Raw genomic sequence first — 7199 nt, forward strand, 5'->3', positions numbered from 1 at the left:
TTTTTTTTTTTTTTTTTTTTTTGGTTTTTTTTTGTTTTGTTTTTTAGATACGACACGGTTACTATGTGGCTTTGAACACTTCACAAGTTCCGTCTGCTTTTCAGATCTCAGCTTCCTCACCTTCTCTCTAGTATTACCCTGGGAAATCATGGAGCTTCTATCTACACAGGTGCCAGGGGAGCCATAGGGGTATTGAACTCGACCACTGACCACCTGATTAACCTTGATAACGTGAACTCGATGTCAGCCTCTCTGAAGAGCTTACACCAAACATGATAAAACATTGAGTGGGAATTTACTTAGGCACAGAAATCAGGCAAGACAGAGTGGCATTGAAGGATAATTTGGGTGGAAATTGGGACAGGAGCAATACAGCATCCTTAGGAAAATAAATCACAGGCAAAGCAGAGGCAATTGGAGTTAAATCACTGGCCTAGAAATTAAGATACTCAGATAGAAACTGACCCTGAAGAAAGATCATGTGATATTTTTGGAAGACCCTTCTCTCTCTCTCTCTCTCTCTCTCTCTCTCTCTCTCTCTCTCTCTCTCAATTTCTCTTTACCCCATTCATTCTTCATGTATTTATAAAATGATTCATTATATATCTGAAAATATACAAAATGTTTAGCGAAGAATAAAGAGCAGTATAGGTCATGCATATCAATACATTGTAAAACAAATGAATCTAGAAATTGTAACACATTTCACCTCCGTTCCAGAGAAAGTTTCACACTAATTGAAGGGATCATTTGGAAACAGGATCTTTGGAGCTAGAGTTAGCTAAGATGGGACAACATGAAGAGGATGAGTCCCAATCCAACATGGTGATCTACTAAATATCAAAAATGTGGACACATTCCTAACAGCTGGGGTTGTGGCACCCCATGCCTGGAAAGTACCAGAAGTCAAAAGGCAGCCTGCAGCAGGGAGCAGATTCCTCCCTAGTGCATGCAAGGCACTTTCCTATTGGATATATTTACATGTTACATGTGTGAAGCATGATACTGGGTTTTTTCTTTTTACATTGTCCAACAGATTGTTACTGAAATGAGATCCCCAAGTAATAAGACAAAAATAACTTTTGGGTTTTTTTGAGACAGAACTTTTCTGTTTGGCCAAGGTTGGCATAGAACTCAAGAGACTCCCGCCTCATCTTTCAAAGCTCTGGAATTACAGGCTTGTGGCACTACACTTGTTGTGTTCTTTATAAAAGCAAACATATTGGATAAAATATAATACAGTGTCAAAAATGAAGTGTAAAATACAAGGACTTATTGAAACAATTATAAAGGATTGATAGCAATTCTCTCCTATTAATACACAAAGTAAAGAAACATTTGTAAAATGTATAGGTGCTATAATATAGAATTTGTGCACCATATAAAGTCTGTTTTGAGTCTGCCACTAAAAGAATATTCTCATTGGGCAGTGGTGGCGCATGCCTTTAATCCCAGCACTCGGGAGGCAGACGCAGCAGGCGGATTTCTGAGTTCGAGGTCAGCCTGGTCTACAGAGTGAGTTCCAGGACAGCCAGGGCTACACAGAGAAACCCTGTCTTGAAAAACCAAAACCCAAAACCCAACAAACAAAAAATTCTCAGTGATGCCTGTAGCAATGGCTTTGGGATAGATTCAGAGACGGTGCTACTGTTTTCTAAACAGGTCAAATGAGGGTGTCTTGATGAACCACGTAAATCTGCTGCTAAAACACCTCAGTTATACACTGGGAACACTAAAGAAACGAAATCAAATGTTAACAAAATATGAAACTCAGTAGAAGAGTGAAGTAAAATGCGATCTTAAGGGACCCTGATATAGCGGCCTCTTGTGAGGCTATGCCAGTGCCTGGCAAACACAGAAGTGGATTCTCACAGTCAGCTATTGGATGGAACACAGGGCCCCCAATGGAGGAGCTAGAGAAAGTACCCAAGGAGTTGTAGTGGGCTGCAACCCTGTAGGTGCAACAACAATATGAACTAACAAGTACCCCCTGAGCTTGTGTCTCTAGCTGCATATGTAGCAGAAGATGGCCTAATTGGCCATCATTGGGAAGAGAGGCCCCTTGGTCTTGCAAACTTTATATGACCCAGCACAAGGGAAGGCCAGGGCCAAGTAGTGGGAGTGGGTGGGTAGGGGAGCAGGGGCGGGTGGTGGTGATATTGCCAGAAGTTCTTTTACTGTACAGCATTGTTTTAGCTATCCTGGGTTTTTTGTTTTATCGTATGAAGTTGAGTACTGTTACTTAAAGGTCTGTAAAGAATTGTGTTGAACTCACTCTTGGATAAATACACAAAAGATGCACCATCCTACGATAAAGACACTTACTTATCTATGTTCATAGCAGCTTTATTCATAATAGCTAGAAACTAGAAACAATCTAGATGTCCCACAACTGAATAATGGATGAAGAAAATGTGGTAAATTTACAAAATGGAGTTATTAGTTCAGCTATTAAGAACAATGACATCATAAAATTTGCAGGCAAATGGATGGAATTGGAAAAAAAAATTCTGAGTGTGGTAACCCAGACAGAGAAAGACAAACATGGTATGCACTCACTTATAAGTGGATATTAACTGCACAGTAAAAGATAACTATGCTACAATCCACAGACCCAGAGAGGCTGAATAACAAGGTGGGAGGGGCTTTGGGAGAGATTCATGGATCTCCCTGGTGAGAAAAAAATTGAACAGATATTGCAGGTGGACTAAGGGTGGATGGTGACAGGAACAGGAGGGATCAGGTTAGGAGAAGATAGAAGGAGAGAATAATGCTGAGAGAGACAACTGGAATTGGGGGCTGGGCAATTCAGGGGTAAAGCAGAAGCCTAGTGCGGTGGAAACTCCCAAGAATATATTAGGGTGATTCTAGTTAAGACCCCTAGTAATGGGGAGATACAGAGCCTGAAATGGAAAGACTTCTGGTGAAGGGTTTGGTACAGCAACCCAGCCACCAAAGCCCTTGGGCTGCAATTTGTCCTGCAATTTGTAAGAGTGGCTAACCAATGACTGGTCCAACTTGAGACCCATGTGAGGAAAGGGAGTCCACCCATGATGTTGCCTGGAGGACCAGAAACCAGAGTCCAGATGTCTCAGAGACCTAGGATAAAACGAAGTATGAAAAAAAAACCACATATGAAAGGATGCCTAATAGTATTCTGCTATGCTCATAGATTGGTGCCTAGCCCAATTGTCATCAGAGGGGCTTACTCCAGCATCTAATGGAAACATATACAGAGACCCACAGCCAAACATTAGGCAGAGTTCAGAGACTCCTTCTGAAGGGCTGGTGGAAGTGTAGGAGCCAGAGGATTCAAGGACATGACAGGAAAACCCACAGAATCGAAAAACCTGGACTCATAGGGGCTCATTGAGACTGAACCAATCACCAGGGAGCCTGCATGGGTCTAACCTATGCCCTCTGTATTTATTTTACAGTTGTGTAGTTTGGTGGTTTTGTGAGACTCTTAACAGAAGAAGTGGGCTCCGTTTCTGATGCTTTTGCCTGCTTTTGGGACCCTGGTTGTCTTAGTCAGGGTTTCTATTCCTGCACAAACATCATGACTAAGAAGTAAGTTGGGGAGGAAAGGATTTATTCGGCTTACATTTCCATACTACTGTTGATCACCAAAGGATACAGAACTGGAACTGAAGCAGGTCAGAAAGCAGGAGCTGATGCAGAAGCCATGGAAGGATGTTACTTACTGGCTTGCTTCCCCTGGCTTGCTCAGCCTGCTCTCTTATAGAATTCAAGACTACCAGCCCAGAGATGGTCCCACCACAAGGGGCCTCTCCCCCTTGATCACTAATTGAGGAAATGCCCCACAGCTGGATCTCATGGGGGCATTTCCCCAACTAAAGCTCCTTTCTCTGTGATAACTCCATCTGTGTCAAGTTGACACAAAGCTAGCCAGTACACTGGTCTTCCTACTGGATTGCCTTCATGATACCTGATTGTTGCATGTAGTTTTAAAATGTTACTGCCTTTGCCTGGGTGGTTCTGTGCTCTGGCCCCTCCTGGCTTCCCTTTTGTCTTCTACCTGACATCACTCTGGGAGGTGACTGTGCTACCAGCCCACTCCCTAGACCCTTGAATCTGTGGATAAAACACCCCCCCACACACACACAGAGAGAGAGAGAGAGAGAGAGAGAGAGAGAGAGAGAGAGAGAGAGAGAGAGAGAGAGAGAGAGAGAGAGAATTCTTTTATAATTTGCCTTCTTGGCACAATTGCTGGGTGTTACTATCTCTCTCTTGGAAAAGCGTGTGCCCTTACCACTTTGTTATCTCTGTCTCTCCACTTGCCCTAAACTTCAGTGGCTAGTCCCACCTAGCCCTTGTCAAACATCCTTGGCCACTTGCCTGTTGCCTGCCGCAGAGGCTACAGGCCCTAGCTCTCCCTGAGATCTTACATGATCGTTACATTCTTCTTCCTCCAAAGCATGGCAGAAAAGATCCTCACCTTTCCTACATCTCCTTTTTCCTCTTGGGACCAGGAAGTGCTACCTGTCCCTTCCGCCTAGCAAATGGCCACCTGGCTTTCTTTACTGACGAATTAAGAACCAATTAGGGAACAAGACTTTGTATCAGAACATCCCCTTACACCTAATCTTATTGCAATTTGGCCCTGCTATCCTTAGGAGGCCTGCCCTTTTCTAAAGGAAACCAGACAAAAAGTGGATGGGAGGGAGATATGGGGCAAGAGCCTGAAGGAGGGGTAATGAAAGGAGGTGATGGCTGGAGCTGGGGAAGGAAAACTGCAGTTGGGATGTGGTATATAAGAGAATAAATTTAAAAGGGAAAAGAAGAAACAATGCTCCCTAAGGACTTGAAATTTACCCAGAAATCCCAGGCTGGGGGAAGGAAATATCTGAAGCCTGTTGCCATCGTGAGAGGAAATTTGTCTTTCAAGAGGAGAGTTCATGTACTTTTGATAATTCTTCAGACTGCATTGTGGGAGAGACTAGCGTGGAGGCAGTGATGACCCGTGAGAGTACAGTATGACCAGGACTGCTTATCTATGAGTTCCTCTTGCTCTAGACGTAAACCTCAACCTCACATTAGGATCCCAAAGTGGAGAGTGGGTGGGTGGGGGTACAAAAATGGCTTTGTTTCTTTTCTGGGTGTGGCCCTCTTGAATGCAACCCCATTCAGTGTTTTTCATAATGATTCATGTCCTTTATTAGCCTACTGAAGACTGGTGGCCCAGACGAGCTTGTTAGGGTTTCTGAGACTTTGGGCTTTGATAATTTCAGTAACAATGTCTCAGGTGTAATCCCATCCCAGGGAAGAAGCTGGAAAAGAAGAACGAGGTCTACGGCTATGAAGAGCCCTCCTGGTCTAGTAGGTAAAGATGCTACAACTGACTACTTAACTGTTACTCAACCACACAGAACTTCCCCACACAGACTTTTTCCCCTTCTATGTTATTCTGCTCTCTGGAGTTTTGTCCTAATTTGAAAACAACTAACATCAGTTCACCATAAGCCCTAAAGAAATAGTTGTTTTCATTTTTGTTAAATATCTGGGGCTACATCCCGTAGGTAGACCCTTTGGCCAGTGATAGGCTCCAGTATTAGATATGCATGGAGGATTACTTGAAAATTTTTAAATCTTCTTTTTCTATTTCTGAGAATTTCATACAAGTATATGATACAGATTCCCATTCCTAAGTTACCTCTCAATTTCATATCCTTGTCATTATTTTGCTGTCCAATTAGAGCTGCCCATTCATACATGGACGTAGGCCATGGCCAACCTATGAGAAGTCACATTCCTGGAGAAAGATGAACTTCCCTTTCCAGAATCTATCAATGGTCAAGTGCTCCCAGTTAAGGGTGCAGCCTTGTAAACCCTCTTTCCATCCATTCTGGGATACGATCTGGCTTAATCTTATGCATGGCTTGAACAGGCAGCCACAGCTGCTTTGACAACTTCATGAGCATGAAGGGCACAGTCATGTCCAGATGACACTCTTTTTGCTATTTCCCTTCCAATCCTCTGGCTTTTATAATCCTTCTTCTCCCTCTTTCTCAGTGTTTCCTGAGCCTTGGGGGACAGGGTGATGTAAACGTTCACTTAGAGCTGAGCACTCTTTGGTCACCTCTTCTTTATATTTGATTAGTTGTGAGTCTCTGTGTTAGGCACTGTCCACTGCAATAAGATGCTTTGCCACTGAGGAGTGATTATTGCGCTGATCTGTGGGTATAAAGGTAAGTATTTAGATTGGAAGACAGTTTGATGCCATGCTAGCTTAGCAAAATAGCAGTAGTAAGTTCTCCTCTAAGCCGAAGGACCTCTCTTGTCATGGGTGATTGGCCGGGTTTACAGGATCAAGCATGAGCTTCTGCCTGTGAAGTGGACCTCCAATCCAAACTAAAACGTTGCTTTTGAGAAGATTCATTCTGAAGAACAAAATCAAGGAAGATCCGCCTGAACTGCATCCATCTTGAGCAGAAGAGTGATGTTTTGAGATAAGGAACAGCTTCCCATGTCATGTGCCCTACATGAAGGCCAAGCTTAAGCCAGACTGTCTGTCCCACCCAGGGCCATCTGGACCCGGTTGCCAATGGAGACAGGAACTGACCATCCACTTGAAAGGCTCCTGGCTCAGGTTTCCCAGGGGCAGCTGCTTGCCATTCCAGCATCTGAAATCTTTCTTTGAATAGAGCGTGTGAGATTATCTGTCCAACGTTCACTGGAAGCCCTGCAGATCTAATTGAGGGTATAAACGTACGGCATGAAGGCTGGAGAGAACGAGACACTGCAGAGACCCATGACAAAAAGATGGGTGGACACCTGTGGTTTCCGTGGCAGAAAGAGGAGCATGTTTTAATAAAGAAAAGGAAGCCCCCTCAAGCTAATATGCATTCAAACAAATATTTATTGGAGGAACGTCTGAGATAATACCTTAGAGAAATGAAGGTGAGGAGCCCTCCAGAGTGTGCATTGTGTGAGAGTAGAGGTGCTTCCCTCCTGCCAGGACTGGAAAAATCCTTGAGAGTACAGAAACTACTCACTAGGTGTTATGGTGTTACCCAAAGAGTGAGAGTCATGGGCACACCCAAGCACACACCAAAACACACAAACACATGACACACACACACACAGAGAGAGAGAGAGAGAGAGAGAGAGAGAGAGAGAGAGAGAGAGAGAGAGAGAGAGAGACTCTTACATACACACATATCACACTCCATAAGCAA

This window comes from Mus pahari, chromosome 17, assembly GCF_900095145.1.
Source record: "Mus pahari chromosome 17, PAHARI_EIJ_v1.1, whole genome shotgun sequence".
Taxonomy (NCBI): Eukaryota; Metazoa; Chordata; class Mammalia; order Rodentia; family Muridae; genus Mus; species Mus pahari.